This window comes from Anser brachyrhynchus (genome assembly GCF_964034855.1).
Source record: "Anser brachyrhynchus genome assembly, chromosome: 1".
Lineage (NCBI taxonomy): Eukaryota > Metazoa > Chordata > Aves > Anseriformes > Anatidae > Anser > Anser brachyrhynchus.
The window spans coordinates 72621419-72640679 of record NC_137694.1 but is presented as its reverse complement, the minus strand read 5'-3'; the positions used below and the strand labels follow the sequence as shown (position 1 = coordinate 72640679).

Sequence of the window (19261 nt, the reverse complement as noted above, 5' to 3'; positions counted from 1 at the left end):
TCTGTGTGGTAGTATTGCTTTCTTTTTCTTACCAGCATTATTTTTAACTGATTAGATTGGAGTTGCGAAGTTCAGAGGAAGTAAGATAACTAGCTTTTTTAAACAGCTATCAAAACTGATTGAACAGCAGTTACTATCAATTTAAAACTCCTTGTTCATTATTGATATTGTTAAATAGTTACATACAGTATTAAATTCAGGATTGGCTTTTATTTGATACTAAAAACCAGCATCTAATTCTCTTGAGTATTTCAGTGACTGATCCATCATTAATGAAATAGTGTGGCTCTGCATACTTACCTCCACAGAGAGATTTTGAAATATAGTGGCAGCAGCTAGAGACCTTCTGAATTGTGAGACTATCTTGCCGAAGAGAAATTGGTGACAGCTCTGGCAAGTATGTGGCACCAAGCAGGACTGCAAACTGAAGCCAGTTTATTTCATGTCACATCACCTGATATAGCAGAGTTTTAGTTGGGTAATACTCTTGTCACTTTAGAGGTACAATAGTCATTTAATCCAAGTGATCCTACTTTGGTTACAATTAGCAATTACATTAAATTGAAACTATAAGCAAGCAAAGATGGAAAATATTTTCTATCCATTTTTATTTTTGAGGTGATATACGTATAGATTCAGTACAATCTGTGAACTGTGCTATAGAATTGAAGAATAAATGTCAGCCTTCTAGCATTTCACTCTTATTCAGGGATTTTGAAGTATTAATATTTCTAGGATTATTTAAGGTACCTATTTGTGAATTCATACTCACACTGCCCACCCTTACATGCAGTAATTCTACTGGGAGCTTTTTTTGCAAATGTTTCTAGCCTATCTAATGCTAAATAGTGTCCACGTTCAGAACAGCTGATTTTTTGCTGTATAGATGTACTCTTTGTTTGTAACCTGATATGGTTCACCATTTATATTTTTTTTACTTCAGAGAAAGACAGAATATACTGAGGTTAAATAACTAAGCATTAAATTTGTGAGTAAAATAAATGTAGAGATTTACTTGTCCTAGACCAGAACATTACAAACTGGAATTTCAGAACTAGAGTTAGATTTAGGAGAAACTAATGTGACAGAAGTAGTGCAAGGGTAATACATCTAAAACCATGTAACTACTATATAACTAAATTAGGTATTTAATATCATGTCTTGGCATAATTCCAATGCCTCTTATGTATTTTGTTGCAAATTGTTCATGTATATTCACTTTGTCAGTTTTATTTTTTTCCCTCATTTTGGAATAGTCTCCTTCTACTCTTCCATTTAACTAAAGTTACATGTAAACACTAAGCCCAAAACTCAGAAAGACATCATAATGATATTCCTGGTGATTTAAGAGACAGCACAGCTATCAAACACTGTTGCCCAAGGCTAGAATTTGCAAGTAAATCAGCTAATGAGGGTAAGAGCTGAAATACCAGTAGGTGCCCATCTGCATCTTTAGGCACCCAAGTAGCTTTAAAATACAGCCCCTTAGTCTCTCCTCCATTTGTTGAATGGCAATTATAGTAATTTCTCAATTTGCAATTATAATATGAAGACAAAGATTGTGAGATGCCTAACAACCAAGATAGAAAGGGGACAGCAAACAAGAGCATCCTTCCTAGGTCCTAATCTCTTATTCTTGGTTAAGTCAGGCTGTTTTGCTGACATTATGGTGTTTGTCATAATAACTACATTACTGCTAAAGGACCACTTTATCTTTTTTATTTTTATTTTCATTTTTTAATTATAACCTATTTAGCAGGAAGAAGCTGTGAGATTCAGAAAAGGTTTACGGAAGAAACAATCTGTATTTGCATTGCATGTTTCTTAAATGACTAATGTGACTTATTGTCCTATAAGCCACCATTTTTACGTAACTTGAGAGATGGAAAAATTGTGAATCTAATAATTGTTCTTAAAACAGCTGTTGTTAGAGGTGGTTTTGTACTGTGCTGGCTGATGAAGCATGATTTTGCATTGGCACTCCTTGTGATTTCATTGTGCTCTTACTAATTTCGTGATGCCAACTATTGCTAACAGTGTTTTTCCTATCTGTCACATTACTTTTTCACTGTCAAAAGGTACAGGTTAAATACATTTAATGGAATGTTTGCATGGAGGAAGCTGTAAGGAATATCTGCTTTAACATTCTAATCTCCTTAGAGAATGGCAGGATATTAACCATAGAAACTCACGAGGCTGAATGAAAGAAATATGCTCTAAAGCTAAACTGAATTGATAGCTACTTGTAAGTACATTAATAAGCAAAAAAAAGAGTATTCTTAAATGTCCTGAAGGATTTATAATTTCTTCCTTATCTGTGGCTCATACAGAAAGATAATCTTTATAAACAAAATATATGTAGACTGCAGGTTTGTTCTAATAACTCTATGAAATTAGTGTTTTATTTTAAGGAGACATTAAACCAAATTCTCCTTGTTACACTGTTACAGAGCTAGAATGATAGCTCTAGATGTACTCTTTTGAAATTAAGATACGGCTCAGATTACTTCAAGCATAATTAATCTGTAGCTAGGAATGTAATGTTCACAATTGTTTCACTGTAGGAAATATTTTTTTTCCTCTCCAGTCTTGGGACCTTTACTCAAAGAAATAAATTATTTTGATGATGCTACATTGCTTTCTACATTCAATCAGTATATTTGAATATGTTCATTAGGTTAGTGGCCATTTTATATACAGAAGGAGTCAGTAGAGGTTCAGATAACTTTATGGAAGAACTGTTAATTATTTTAATTATGGCAGCTATGTTATAAGTTACAATAAACAATTGGGACACACTCCCTTGCATTCCCTTACGCATGTCCATATCTGCATTTTAAAATGCACTTCTGAACCGGAATAGCATGGTTTCAGTTAGGAGTAAAAAAAATGTAGTCAAGATTTTCTTAAAATTGATTTTAAACATCTAAGTAGGATTTTGATGTTTTTTTAAAAAAAGTGTGCCAGGAGCAGCTTTATAGATGAAATAAGTACAAGGATTTTTAGTTTTGAAAAGCCCAAATGAAACTCTTAAATAGAAAATGTAGAAAATACTATATGAAAAAATGACTAAGAAGACTATTGTCTCCTTATATGCCCAGATAGAAAATTATTTCTCAAAGGTTCACAGATTCATAAACCCTTTGCATTTGACATCTTCAGTGTACCTGATGAACGTGAAAAGTAGGATGAATTCCTACATGACAGACTCTACCTTTGAAATATGAGATAACAAATCATTTCATTAAACCAATTAGTTGGTACAGCCTGGGAAATAAGTTAAAAAGTGTATGCAAGACATGCAATCTAGAGGTTATTCAGCAGGTTCCTAAATGGAGAGCTTTTCTAGAAGTGGAGGTAGATTAAAAAGAACTTGAAAAGAAGCCATGAGATTTTTCCCAAACATGGAAACAGACGGCAGGAAAAGAGAATAGGGGCTGTGGTGAAAATAAGAAGCAAGATCTTTTTTTTCATACTGAATTCGAAGAAATATTTTGAAGTTGTTCTGTACATCATTTGATTCATCTAATATGTGATACTCTTTAACAGCAGTTACTGGGTCAGAAAAGATACATAGAAACAGACATAACTCAGTTTGCAGACATAAACAGACATAGAAACAGACATGCTCAGTTTGCAGACATAAAATTTATTTGGAAGTGCAGAGAGGTGAAGATATAGAGGTATGAAAGGAATTATTATGTGAGGGAGGATGTAAGTAAGGACAGACATAGGAAGAAGTATAGGAATCAATTAGTAATATACCAAAGATGGACTGGGAAGTGTTTTTTTTTTTTTTCTGATTTTTCTCCCTTCATCTTCAATAAATGAATTTAGCAACATTCATAATACAGTGTTACAAACAGAACATTATATATTTTTTTTTCTTTAAACATGGTCTTTGATTAATCCAGATATTAATTCAGATATTTCTGAAGCCAGGTGTGCAGAGTGATGAAAGCATTGGTGGCAGGTAGTTCATTGGTGTGCAGTGTCATCCCATTGTCTTCAGCTGAGGGTATGTCTCCTGATGCTTAAACATGTTGTCACTTAAGAAAACAAAGGAAACTACATGGAATGCAGGCAGTAGAAAAACCCTGTACTACCAGACTAAATCAGATTTCAAATCTCAGTGAAAAATATCTACTAACGGTAATTGGTTGTACCCTAGTTTTGCTCCAAAACACTGGTCAACCAGACTTGGAGCTGGCACTGGAAGAGGAAGGCCCTTGTGTACCACAGTGCTGAGGCCTGGGACAATTTTCTACTTAGGATTGCAAAGTGTCAGCTTGTGGCCAGGTCAAAGGAGGATCTGGCTTCCTAACAGGCCTGCACCAGCCTGACGTGCCCTGTGGGATCATGGAGAGCAGTAGCTCACATCTGCTGTTCTGTTTGCAGCCCCGTACCTTGTAGAAATAGCAGCTGCAGCTGAACGGAAGCCAGTTCCTGCAGGGTGGGGTGAGCCTTTTGAATACATTTACTCAGGCTCTGAGCTTCTTCCCAGGATTTGATTCTGAGAGAAGTTTTGCCCTTTTGTTTTGTAGTTTTTACATTCAGTGTTTCACAGCCAGTTCAGCTTTGGCTACTCTGGGGCCTCTGAAGAAGTCACTTGTGCCTGACAATGGCCCTGGCACAAACTTCTTACAGTCTGTTTTTTCCCTGCTGGTTCATGCAGAGTGGGTCTGACCTACTACACCCCACCTCTTAAGTTTGAATTTGAGTTGGGGTTTTTATTCTCACTGAACAGAGGGAAATAGAGCTTAAAATAAAAATTTCAAGGACAATATGTCAGAATCAAGACCAGGGTCTTTCTGTGAGAAAGTACCTCACCTGGGTAGATCCCTGTTCTTTGCAAATATGTTAGGCATATTTGCTGTGCTTTCTTCCTTTCTCCACGAAGATTTTTTTTTCATACATATACACATATGTGTGCACATAAATAAAATTAGGATTGGTATCTTAAATATCGAGTGACAGAGTATATCCACTCAGTTCAAGATGTAACTACTTACAGCAGTGATTAAAGGTCAGCGTTTAGGAACAGTATTACCTGATGGTAACAAAATTGTTTTGGGAGATTTACAGGGTGATGTTTGGTGGGTGACAGATCAGTGCAGGGTTGATACATTATTTTTAAATATGTGCTTGTCTATGTGTGTATCCTTAAGGATAGTAAAGGAATTTCCTTTGCAGATAAAGGAAAAAAGAAAAAGAAATAAAAAAAAGAGAAAGAAAGAAAGAAAAGAAAGAAAGAAAGAAAGAAAGAAAGAAAGAAAGAAAGAAAGAAAGAAAGAAAGAAAGAAAGAAAGAAAGACTATTGTAACTTCTAGAGAATTCCAAGTAGTAAGAATTTTTAAACTCAGTGGTAATCATGTTTGGAAATTTAACAAGTAATCCAAGAAATAACATCAGTTGAGGTAGAGAACAGTAATATCTCATAAAGAACGTCCAGCTTGAACCTTTAGAGTTTTCACTGCCCTGCTTTTCTTTTAAAAGCACATTTCTTAACACAATGGCAAAGCTTGAAAATTGTTTAAAAGTATTTTTTTCTTAGTTGGCAAAGCTTGCTTCACAGAAGCCACAGAAAGAAGGATTGGAAAAGACCCCCAGATGTTCTTTGACCCCCCACTTCTTTGCCTGGAGAGGGGATAAACTGTATTTACTTCATTCCCAACAAATGTCTGTCTAACCTGTTCATAAAAACCTCTGAGTGAGATCCCTAAATCTCCCTGGGCAATCTGTGGCAGTGCTTCACTGTATTTAGCCTTAATTTTTTCTCCCCCCAGAACCCACCTTATCCCCTGCCCACTCCCTCAGTGTACCTTATATCTCACTCATCATTCACTTTATGTGATGATCTGGAATGCAGTGCTATTTGCTTTTAGAAAACTATGAGCAACTTGTCTGCTAGATAATTGTTCAGTTACTTTGGCAGTCTTGTAGTTCAATCCTACAATAATAAATTCTTGCCAGTCCCTTGTGATCTTTCTGTCTGCCTCATGATAATTGCTGTTTTTCCTGAAGCTGCAGTTATTGAATTACTGAATCACAAATCTTCACTTTTATATCAGAAGGAAAAAAAAATCAAGGTGTAGATTGTGTCATGTCCCCCCTGCCCTGCCTCAGTTGGAGAAATATACTTACAAAACCAAAAGACAAACAAAGGAATTAGCATTTTTTATTTATTTTTTTAAGCTTGCTTTATGAATTTTTAAGCTTTTAAAATGTTTGGGCTGCTCGTTACTAGAGGTTTTGATCCTACGCTTATGTGAACGTCTTCCCTGGTTTCTGTACAAGCATAAAAGTCAGCCCAGAGAACTGAATCCTAAACCTTATTAATTTTTATCAGCCAGAATATGTTTCTACTGTTTGCAGAGCCAGTGTTGAGTTGAGTACTACGTTGTCCTGTAGAGCCTGAGATGGTTAATTGTTCATTAATGCTGTTTTATGAAACCACGTGAAATGGTGTTTGCAATCCATAACACTATCAAATCATGCTAAGGAGTGTAGTGCCCACCAATAGAAATTGAATATTAAAGAGGTTCAGAAAGTATGATAATGAAGGAACTGTACTCCTACAAAAAGGAAAATATTGAGAGAAAGTGTTTGGATGTGGCAGATGATTCAAATCTTTTAAACTCATCCTCAGGAGGAATTTTCCTGCTTTGTCACATTTGCCCCTAGTTTTTCAGTATAAGTATTCATTTTCATGCAAACATAACTTTTTATGAGAAATAAAATAATTTCATAAATATGTGAGAAATACTAAGTCATAAGGATCTGTGACTTATAAGTAATATTTAGAATTTTCTAAATCTGCATTAAACTGGAGTTGCTTGTTTCAGATGAGTTTTGCAAAGTTCTTTAGAAAATAGTATTAAAGAGGGGGTTGAGGGGAGAGAAATCGCAACTGTCCCTCAGTTTGTGTATTATTAACACATACCAGGTGTCTCTTTTATAGATTATGAGTTGTGACTGAATGAATTTTAATACAAAACTGGAACTTTTCAAGTTAGTGAAGTACTAAAAGCTCTAGGTATTTTGCCTGTATATCATTTTTAGATTGTTACAATGGTCAAAATAGTTAATTTTGTCCAACCCCTACCCCAAAGCAAAATACATCTGGTGTTTGTTGGCTTTCTGCAAATGATGGCTGGACTTAGTGGCTTTGACCCTGTTTCATTGTGATTAAGACTGTTAAGATTTTATGTTTTTAGTATCTGTTTTACAACATTTTCATTACTGTGTATTTTATTAAGGTTCAGGTAGCTTGTATTTTTATGGTTGCATCTGATCTGGGTAAACCAGGCTCACATTTAAAAGGCTACTTGTCTCAGTCCTGGACATGAGGGAATGTTGAAGTAAAGTGGGATGCATATGTGTCAATTGTATGGTGGTACCTAGAAAACTTCGTCTCCTGGACAGGCTGATCGTAACCTTATTACTTAAAGAATGGAAAAGCATTGTGGCCATGTTCATATCCTTGGGTTTGTTTATTCTTTCATGCTTCATATTTCTATGTTTCAGTGGTTTATAATGTTTGCCTTGAAAATATGAGTAGTTATTCTTGAAATGTGGTTCAGGATGTCTTCATGCATTTAAGCAGATATGCATATAAAATATAATCCCAATATGTTATTGGAATAATGTCATTTTTTAGAAACTGAATCAGAAGAAATTCTATCTGTATCCAAGTCAAGGAATCTTGTGTTTAGTTTCCCATAACAATGGTATGACGTTTTTCTCTCAATATTCATATAAATTACTGAGTGTCTTGGTATCAGACTGGCTGCATGTTGTATAAGCTTCTCCTACAAGCACTATTTAACTTGGCTTATGTTTAAAAGAGAGAAAAAAATAAAGAAAAATGATGTTCTCATGTTTTATTCCCAGAGATTATGATGTTGCTAAGAAGTAAAATAGGAATACTACAAAAGTAAATCAAAATCATACTGTATTAAAATGACTAGTCTCTCAGACTGTACATCCACTGAAAATATTGTTTCCCTTTTTCATATTTATATTATCATATCCCTTTTCAAGTGCTTATTCTAGAGCCCTGAGAATTTGATGGCGGACTCAAGGCCTGACTTTCTTTAAAAGTGACTGTTCTGTAAATTATTTGCTGAAGTACTGATATAATTCTAATACACCAGGATGACAGCTGTTCACATGCAGAAATGCACAATTGTTCAACAAAATGAAACATTCGGCATTACCTCTTTAAATTCTTTTTTCTAAAATCTGATAACATTCCTGTGGGTGGAATGGAGGCTTTGTTATAAGTTCTGAAGTAAAGTCCTCAGTAACTACTCTAGCTGGACTTTACATCCTTTTCTGGCTCCTGTGCATCAGAACTGGCCATTCTACATCAACTTTTCAAAGAGCAGATCATTAGTCACTGCACCAAGCCTGTCTGAATTTAAGAAGCGTTTGGACTGTGCACTTAGTCACATGGTCTAAAATTTTGGGTGGACCTGTGTGGTGCCAGGAGTTGGACTCGATGATCCTTGTGGATCCCTTCCAACTCAGGATATTCTATGATTCTATGAAATCTTGTTGCCGTAAAAGTACTTTCGAAAATTATAATCAGAGCTCTTGCTGTTAATGTACCTCAAAACTCCATCAAAATTCTTTATTTATTGTTTTATCAGTTTTTTTTTCTTTTGCTCTTCCAGCACAGACTGCCTGTCCTTACCATCAGTTGTTCCCTCTTTCTTCTATGAGATTATTTTTGTTAATGACTCAAGCAAGGGTATTTTAATATGTTCTGTATAGGTAAACGCATATACATGAACACAGGTATTTTTATGCAGAGGAGCACACAAATTTTCTCAGAGTGTAAGATGGGAGTAAAACGTACTCATTGATGCTGATAAAGAAATTGCACTGATAGGACTCAGGTGTTTTTTCATTTCCACTTTATTTTTTAATTTTTATTTAATTTTTATTATATTTTTTTTCAGATTAGTCAGTGCACTCAAGATTTGGAGGTAGACATTATCAGCAACGTTGATCAGCAACTCACAAAGGCCCTTTGCCTTTCCAAGGCCCTTTTCTGGAAAGCCTCCTGACTTTTTAGTGGAACATTGTTTCCAGTGCTGAGGCAGCAGAAAAGCTTCCATGCAGTCAGTCTCGTCACTCAGCATTGGAAGAAGTCATAAGATGTGTGTTTTGTTTTGGATATAAAGCTGTATTGATGCGCCACTTGTGTTGAGATCGACTTGTCTGGGGATCACTTCAGTTCCTTTGCATGAGAGGGTAAAACCTGAGTAACAGAAGCTTTTGTTTTAACTGGAGAAAATTATAGCTGAAATAGGTGATGCCTCACTGTGGTCCATACAGACTATGAGAGAGCTCAGTTTCTCTTAGCCAAATTAATGAAATGAAGAAAAGGCTAGATGCCTTGAAACTGCTAGATTAGCAGCCCACAGCAGAAAGTGTGGCAATTCATTTGTGTGCATCTGTAGTTTGAGAAGAAGAACTTTATGTCTGCAAAGTTTGGATCTTATTGCTCCAGGACAAACCTGACAATGAAAAAAACAAAACAAAACAAAACAAAAGAAAACAAAACCACCACCAAAGCTCAATAAACATTGAACATTGGCTTCTTGAAGAGTTCTGTCAATATAATCCTTGGGACAGATCTGCATCTACTGAATTAGCTAGTGGCTATTGAAGAGTGTCTTGCTTCTGTAGTAAAATGTAGTATGTTCCTCTACAGGCAAGGAGACACAAGTTGCCTTCATAAAGCTTGAAGATAATTTTTTCTTTGTTTGATGTATGGTTGTCTCTGTAACTTCTGAAAAAACAATAGTGCTATCTCCTGTCACTAGTGAGCCAAGTGCAGCTGTAATCCAGGGGCTAGTCATCATAACTTTTCAGTGCAAGATTGCTTAATTTTTCGAATTAGAAAGTCCTTTGTTACATTTAGAATACATGTACTGTTTCAAAGTGTTTTGCCTGCATAAAACCATTTTCCATTTTTTGCTTTGCTCATGCACTACCTATTGCATAAACATGATATTTTATAATTTATTATATTATAATATACTTTATTATTACTTTCTTAGAGTGGGATGTTAATTAAAACTAGTGAGCATAAAAATACTGCACTTTGTGCAACTTATTAAGCTTACTTTTCTGAAATTGTATTATGTTGTATTTTATTTATTATGCTCTTAGGTCTCAGAATAACATTTTACTGCTCTTTTGAATTTTATCTGAAAATGCACAAAACCTGAATAGGAAGTGGTTGTATATAACCTTCAAGATAGAATATTGTCCTTTGACAAGAGAAACTAAGAGATTCAGAAAGGTTTACCAGAGCTTGAAAATATTTTTACCATCTCAGTGCTATGAAAAAGGGATTATTTAAAACGATACAAATATTAAGTGTCTTATGCACGCCATTTTAGAGGCATGCTTCATGAGAGCCAAGAAAATCATGTTGATCCCTAAATACAGTTGGTTGATGTTGAAAATTTTGGACTCGGAAGTGGAGCAGTACCTGATTGGTTGGCCAAGAAACATGGAAAATAAGGTTCATATTTTAACAGTGGTAAGTGATCCAACAGGAGACTATCAACTGCGGTCTGATGTCATGTAGAATGAATGTGCTGCCAGCAGATGGCAGCAGAATGGAAAAATAGGCACATAAAGATGAGATAGTGGACAAAAGAACTCAGATTTCTAGCAGCTTAGTTTCACTAGCTCTTTTGACTATGCAAGGTAAGTTGAGGTTTAATTGGAAAGGGGAAATGTCCAAGGCATGCTGACTTTTGGTGTATAACCTTTGAGTGCAAAAAATTCTAACCACTCAGTTCTGATGGAAGTTTTAAAACAAAGATTATTTTAAATATAATTACACTAGTAAATATAGTTTGTATATAAAACTTCTGACATTTCACTAGTCATATAATGTGAAGAATGATTAATTCTGATGTCCTGTTGAACAAACTCATTACAGCAGAGGAAAATGGAGAAGTATTAATTTCAATTGGGGCTGTCAACTTATGCTCACTTTAGAAAAGAAATAAAGCCTTTAAGCTGGTTCTGTCTGCACATATCTTAGTTAGTATTTGATTACCCTGTGTGAGAAGCTGCAGATAATTTAAATGCTGTGAATATGTTTGGTATTTCTTTTTCTTTGGTGGTGTGTGTGGGTGTGTGTTCCCAGAAGAGAAACAAGGAGGAGTGAATGAGGTTTAATTTTCATCTTTATCTTAAAATCTGCTTTAGTACCATCTGCACTTTAGAGAGAATATGCAATACTGTCATTGTTCTGCATGCTTTATGGTGTTCTTGACTATGAACTTTTATTCTTATTAAAGAAAGCACAGGATTGAAATCATAGGTATATACCTTTTAATGGTGTGTATATACAGTTTTATGCTACATTTGTGATGTATAGTATAGTCAGGCATGCCAATCCAAAGCTAAATTTTAAAAAATGCTTTTTAAACAGGATTTGAGGCATAGACAAATGTTACCAGTGACCCACCAAAGATGAAAAAGGTAAGGGGGAAACATTATTATTTCTACTGTTCCTTTTTAATTTGTCCTTTTTTTTCTTTTTTTTTTTATTTGACATTTGAGAAAAGATGTATGCCTTTAAAAAAAAAAAGAAAAAGAAAAAACTTTGCCAAAAGTAAAGACAACTTGGGGATTGTTTTAAACCTCAAAGTCTGCATTGCTTAATCTGCTAGTTAGCTGGTGATTTTTCTGTATTGCTTTGTGCAAAGAAAACTGAGTAGGAAACTCACATCTATCTGCCTATATATCTGTGTGTATCTTTATGTCTGTGCAAGTTGCTTATGAATGTCTTGCCTCATATAACACAAGCTTATGCCCTGTTGAATTTTTGCTTACAAAGTTCAGCTTTTGAGGTTTTAGAGGCTTAGCCTGATATATTTGTGGGGTAAACAGCTTGAGACAGATACCTCAATTTTACTTAATACATGCAAAAAAATGAGCATGTGTTTTATTAATGGTTGCAGTGGCTATGCCACTATATTTCTAGAGATTTTCAAATGCCAGATTTTCTTTTTGTCAGATTAAATGATGAACACATTTTTTCACAACTGCATTCAGTTCTAAAAGCATGCAATGAAGTACCTTGATTTTAATTGACCCCTGTGTAATCTTAAAGAAATCATTATCCTATGTTTCAGACAAAATCTGTTTTTAAAGCACTTTTAAAAAGTAATATCATTTGGTAATTAAAAGCAGTATGTGCAATGGAGTGGCTGTCTTACTGATGTAGTGAAACAGTAAGGGCCTACCCTTACCATAGTACAGTAAGCAAAGCACAGTGACTATCACACTGCAGTTTACCAGCCACGGTGTAGATGAGCAGCAAAAGTGTAATTCCTTTGACCCCCACATATCATTTGCACACATCTCTATTTCTTTCATTTGAATGTTTTTCTGGTGTTACTTTGAAATACTGTCTTTTAGCTTATTGTCCGTATGAACCTGGCACTTTTTAAATCTGGAAGCAAAGAAACAAGTAGTGGAAGTTAAGAAATTCCACTGACCCAGTTAAATATAATTACAAGGTTAGAACTGGGGCCAGGATATTTGAGTTCTACATGTAACGATTCACTGCTCAGCCCCTTTTGAATGGCATTACCTCATCTTGAATCCATTCAGGAAAGGAGTTGCAAATCCCACAAGAATGGATCTGAGTTATCCAAGGTCATTGTATGAACAGAATGTGGACAATTCTTTTCACGTTTTCAGTTACAAAGGGATGCTTAAAACTACACACGAAGCAGCATTTTATGTATTAATATTAGTTGGGTTTGGGCAAAAATGTATTTGTCAGACTCGATTCTTTTGCATTGTCTTTCCCATGTGTTTGACATGTCAGGTGCAAGAGAGTCTGATCGGAGTGTTAGGAGGAAGGAGAGTATAAATATGCTAAGGTGCTTTGCAAAATAATGGCTTTATGTGAGCAAATGACATCAGTTGGAACAAATTACATACTGCTTCCAATGATGTAATCCAGAAAGTTTGAATTGCTTTTAACGCTTTCAGTCTGAATAAATTTCCTTTCTTTTGAGTTCTTCCCAGTAATCAGCTTTTATATTGCAAGCAGCAGGCTTGACCTTTGTTTATTCCTCCTTTTTGAACATTTGGTGATAGAAAGGACAGGTAGGAAAAAAAAAAAACCTTTTCATAAAATTATTAGTCATTTAGAAATATTTAGAGGTTTAGATTTTTTTTTTAACATTGATTAGTGAGCTGAAGCGGTCTTCTTTTCTAATGTGCATGTTTTTATAATGCCTCTAAATAGCGACAGAGATAACAGGCCAAGTATAAATCTAAAAAAATTAAGACAGGAGATATTTTTTAATCTACATTCATTTTTCTGTATATAGACAATAAACATTAATTTAATAAAATGAGGCTATGAAACAAGGTATTGTGTAAAAACACAAATGTACAAATAGAGATTTTTAGTATATGTAGTGATAATGTGATTAGAGCATGGAAAGAATGGAATTTTAAAGTGCTCGCTAAAATTAAATGGAAGCCTTAATCTTTCTTGTATGTTTTGTAGATCTTGAAATAATACTCATTGTCATTGACATTTTGATAAAAAGAATTCATAGTTATGAAATCAGCATTTAGAAGAATCTTTGGTTTATCTGAGAATTTTCCAAAATTTTCTGCTGTTTAATTTTAAAGTTTATCCTTGTAAAATGCAACTACAGCCAAGGTGTTATATCAGTTTCTGGCACAACACTCACATCTTTCAAGCCATGTTTCTCCATTAAGAGCTCTGAAAGTAAGTGTTGATTAATATTTGTAATTTCTTGATCAAACACAATACAAAAGTAATACTGAATTGCATCCAAATATTTAGGTTATAAGTATAAATAAAATGTCCTAATTGCATTAACTTTCCAAGGGCTTTTCTTCCACCTCCAGAGGATCAGGTAATTCACATGTACCCATCTTGAGTAGCATCTCACCTCCGAAGGCACACCATTGACTCCACTGGAACTTTTGTGAAGATAATATATGATTGCCTAAGAGTGATGGTAGCAGGATATAGCTTACAAAGTATTTACTACTTCAGAGGCAATGTGTATTTTTTAGAGTTCAACAGGCAAAGCTATTACAACTCTTTTGTTATTTAATCTTTCTTAGTATATATATTTTAATTGAACAATGTAATTTTTAAGGGCTCAATCAACTTTTTTATTATTGAGGCTTTTGGTATAATAATCTGTGATAGCTTTTCCTAAAACTTGCTAATATTCCTACAAGTGGAACTGCTTGCTGAAATATAAAACGATTGTGAAAAAATTTATTACACTTTTCCTTGTGACACATATACATCAGTTAAGCATTCTCAAAAGTTTCATCTTTTCTTAAATGAGCTTAAGTACAATTTAAATTATTTTTATCAAAATGGAATGAGAAATAAAGTGCTTTCTTCTTTGTATTTACTTTTAATATAAAAAATAATAAAAATATATAAGCAATGCAACAAAATGCCTATGATTTTGCAGGTGTTAAGAAGTATGTTTTCTGAAATTACTCAAGTAAACAATGCTTTTCAGAATGCCTTCTATTGCTATAGCTTATGGAGAAATCTATCCCAAACTGTTTTTACTATAAAATAGCCTTCCAGTTTTCATTTGTTTTCAATATCTGAACAACCAGATTAATGGAAGAACACATGACTGATTGATTAGGTATATCATATAATGCCATCTAAATTTTCAGTACAGTATGTTTTGTGGTACAAGATGTAAAGTGATTTACTAGAAGGCAAAATATAGGAAAATTTTTGTATTCTTATCAGAAAAAAAAGTGTTCCCCCACATGCTCTAAAGGATTAAACTGTGAGCACCTTATCTGTAAAACAAAAACACTTTAAGGGACTAATCCTGAAATAGAATGTCTGCTGTCAAATCATTGTTCCTGAATGGATATATTTACAGGACCCTAATTTTTTAGTGTAATCATGGCAGTCAGTTACTTAAGCTGTAGATGTCCCAAGGAGTGCAAACACTGAAAAGATACTGGTTGATGTGCTGGCAAAATTTAAATTCAGCACAGATGTCTGTCTGTGGGTGAATGCACTTAGACATACACGTGTAGGTAAAATCAGGTTGATAGAAGATGCATTTCGCCTTTTCATTTTCTGTCAGTTACAATTCAAAACAGTAACATTTACTCTAAGAGTTCAACTTTGTAAGTTTCAAGCAGCTGCCACTACAAAAGGGGATGGAAAAAAAATAAAAAAAATCTAAAATGTTTTGTCTTCCTTCAGTGAAATATGGAATTTCCTGCATTGTTTTGTGTGTGTCCAAGGTCGAGGATAGGCAAAACTCACATGTGGTTCAGTAACACATTTTGAATTAAAATTTGTGTCGGAGTTTTAAAAAACTTTATTTTTTTCCTGTTTCATTGCTAGAAACAAATAGGACCTTTGCACCACTGAAAAAACATTTCTCATTTCCCTTCGAGTATTTTATATTTTTCAACATGAAACATCACATTGTGTGTTTCATTATAACTTGTTTTACATGTTATTAATTTTAATGTTTCTTCCCCTCTGATCTGTGCTTGATCAAATCAGTTGTCCAAATTGCTCTGCTGTTGTCAGCAGAAACACTGGCATCTGGTATAATACATATGGCTTGTTGGACAAAATGGTAAATTCAAGTGAACTATAGGTCGTGTTGCTCTAAGCATTATAAGAATGGGCACACTTAAAAAGTGAGTTATGGCATTTTGACTGTTTGTATTTGGCTACCAGCTTGGTAAAACAACCTTTATGTGATCAGTAATACAAGCAGGAAAAAAACATTTTGCTCTCAGTAATGTGCTCCTCTTGGTGTGCTGTTCCAGGTGGTAATTATTATAACTATCATCTTACTTATATCCTGCACTGAATATAAAGTCGAGCATATACCTCTGAAACAGAAAGTCTACAAGGACTGATTTGTTTTCCATTGTTCTGGGTTTTCTGAACTACCTCTGCTTTGGTTTGACTTTCTCCTAAGGAGCAGCAGGGAGAGAGTGCATGAAGAAAACTGATCGTAGTTATTTGGTAACTTCTTGCTGCTTAAATCTCAGTGACTTAGACAGTTGCTAATTACTATTAGCTATTAAAAACAAACAAACAAACAAAAAAGGCATTTGAAACTACATGAACAAGAAATTTTTGTAGAAAGAAGCTGAGCATCCTTGAATTGAATTTTGACTGTGTAACTGTTCTGAGTTTTAGATGTGTGCAGCAAAACAACACCAGATAACAAATTTTGAAATAGGCTATTTCTGCCCCCCGTTGCTTCCTGAGCGCTGTTTTCATCTTTCCTCAAGTCTCTTCTGCATCTCAAGTCATATTGATCTCTATCTGTCATTTCCTTCTGCTTTTTTTCAGAGCAACTCACATACTTTGGCAATATTTTCCAAATACCAAGCTAGCCAAATACTACATCCGAATTTTTATTCGCATGTAGTATTTGGAATTTGGTGTTACCTAATTCTTAGGTATGATTTACCTTCTGTCCACCAATCCCCTAAGAGGTGCTACAGAAGGATGCTTTGTTCCTAAGTAATACATACACACAGTTGGACCTTCTGTACAGCCAAGAAATGCAGACTTTCGTGAAACTGCTGTGGTGTGTCAAATTAGTTTGTCACATAAAGTGACTGCCTAGCTCTACGGCAGTGAAATCAAGCTTTTATTGTATGTAGGTAGTTGTTTGGTTTTGTATCCTTGCACAGAAAGAAGCTCAGGCATAAAATACTTTTCTTTTACTCTGGCAGGTTTGTGCTCTTCCTAAGCCTCCAGTTAGCTGTTCTTATTAGTTACGGTAGTAAGGTTGTCTTTTTATTTCTGTTCCTTTTCAACTTCCCCATCTGTGAGGCAGTGAGGCCTGGTCAGCAAAGCAGATGACCTGCTTCTTTTACTGGCATTGGTGCTGCTGTGGTGGGGAAGCAACAGCACATCACTTCCCTATGCTATATCTATATAGACACAAAGTCTATGAATGATATACCTGTATAGAAACAATTCTTTTTTAAAGAATTCATAGTCTTTGAAAATCAAGTATGTCAAAACATAACAAAAATGCTCTTTATAAAACCTTGTTTAAGGACATGCATCTGGTCACCTAGCAGCCTGCTTAATTTGCCTACCAAATAAGACTGCCTACCAGATATGATTTTGAGTGATGGATCCCTATTTCAGACATCATTTTTTGCCTGGAGCTTTTCAGTCTGCAGATGTTTATACTGCACTTCTGCCTCAGTGTCTCTAGTCTGGATGTAATCAGTGATCTCATTCACACTTGAAGTCTCCAGAGAAGGGATAAACTGTACATCGTGTCCTCATCCATCTGTGTCCTCAATGATGTAATCAAATTATTGGTCAAGTGCAGTCTAATTCCACTGGTTGACTTGCATGGCATCAATATCAGTGCTTAATACACTTCATTGCCACTGCTACATTGCCATACCCCTGTGGAAATGTTTTGCAATGTATTCTGCATTTTGTCAGGGGACCTGTGGATTGCACTTATGTCAGCTGTCAAGCTTATAGACAAAGCCTCTGTGTTTTCCTTTACTTTCTGGAGATTATGGTTCTGTTTCCTGACCCATGAAGTCTCTCTGAATGTTACTGCCAATAGCAGTTTTGACATGCTTCAGGGTAGCTCTTAGTTGTCAGTGTCTTGAATAACTAGTAACTTCAATAGCTAGTGACTTGAGTAACTAGTAACTGCAAAGTTGTTAAATGGCAAATCTTTCATAAAAAGAGTCTTTTCGGTGGCTGAATAGTCAGCATGGATGTCAGTCGACAAGCTTATACAATTTTTGAGACAGAACACCACAATATAAATATCACACCTGCAGCTTCATTGTCTAGTCATTTGAAGGCAATTTTTCATAACTGTTCACTTGTACCATGTGGAAGACTTAAATATTATAGATGATCTATAACAGCATAACATAGTACAATGTACCGTTTTTACAGAATTAAGGGATGGGAGATGATTTGAGCAGAGTTGCCAAGAATGCACCTGTGCCCTTTTCAAGCTTTACCTTAAGATCATAGATATTTTAAGGTAAAGTATTTGATCTTGCTTTGAGACAGCTGGAAGATTTTGAGGACAAGACGTGGTCCTTAGTCATATTGTCTTATGTTCGTCTCTATTTAGATAATGATTTAGGACCTGGAATTTGCTGTTCTAGAAATACTTTTAAATTTTGGAGCAGATGTATTTTAGTCACAGCAGGCAGCATAGACAGGAAGGAAGGTTTCTCTTTTCTCTTAACTTTCTTTGTTCACCCCCAGATGATCATTTCAGTCTGGTGAAAAGTAAATGTGAAAAAATTAAACAACTTAAGTATACTGGAAAAAAGTATAACTACATATACTATATAACTCCAGTTATAGACTCTTAGTGAAACAGTATCTGGTGAGCATGTATTTCAATGAAGTATCAACTTAAAAGGACATGAAAGGAAGCATTGTTAGGATTCTTCGTTCTGGTGCTCATCAGATCTCAGTAGGACTCATAAAGGTGGATATGGGCTGTGGACTGCCAGAACAAACAGGCAAAATCATAACTTCACACTTATATTGCTTAAGTGGCTCATGTCTGTGGACATGACTCCTAAACATGAAACACAAATCTTGCCAAAATTGGGAGGTGACTCAATACTATATTCTGTCAGCCCTTCCATGCTTTAATAATAACATTGCAAAATCTACTCAGCTTTCTCATGGATTCATCAAGGTTTCAAAGATCAGCCTGATGTGGGATGCTACAAAATTGTGGTACATTTTGTATTTTCATAAAGAAGACAAAGTAAAATTCTCAACTGCATTAACTGTTTCAAGGTAGCAGAACGTTGAAGATCTTTATTCTAACCTCTTACCATACCATCAGGACCTTGTTGTAGTTATATTTAGGGAGATAATTTTCGCTTTACTTGGCCAGTTCATGTTAGTATATAATATGACAAAGAAAGTGTTCAAAGAAAGTACAGAACTGTCAAGCTATCATCTGTGGTAAAAAATAAAAATAAAATTTAGGTAATAGAGAGAAGAGGTCCCAGCAAATAATGCAATAAATTACCTACTTTATGGAAGCACTGAGGGCAAGATACTGAGATTGATACCTCCCACTTTTCCCTAAGGGCAGTTTAAGGAAAATTCTATTTTTAGCACCAGCAGAGGAGAATAATTCTGTAGGTTTTCAGTGTTATAAGAGACTGTGTGTTCATA

General features: G+C 35.0%; 1 long non-coding RNA gene across 1 annotated transcript in view; it reads left to right on the top strand.

The window, feature by feature from the left end:
- The window catches only part of LOC308188037, a 61869-nt gene extending 42614 nt beyond the window's left edge, over positions 1–19255 (top strand). Inside the window, exons 8-9 of the long non-coding RNA XR_013945110.1 lie at positions 8967–11517; positions 13939–19255. This is a non-coding gene — a long non-coding RNA (uncharacterized lncRNA). The remainder of the gene's footprint in view (positions 1–8966; positions 11518–13938) is intronic.
- The last annotated feature ends 6 nt before the right edge of the window (positions 19256–19261 follow it).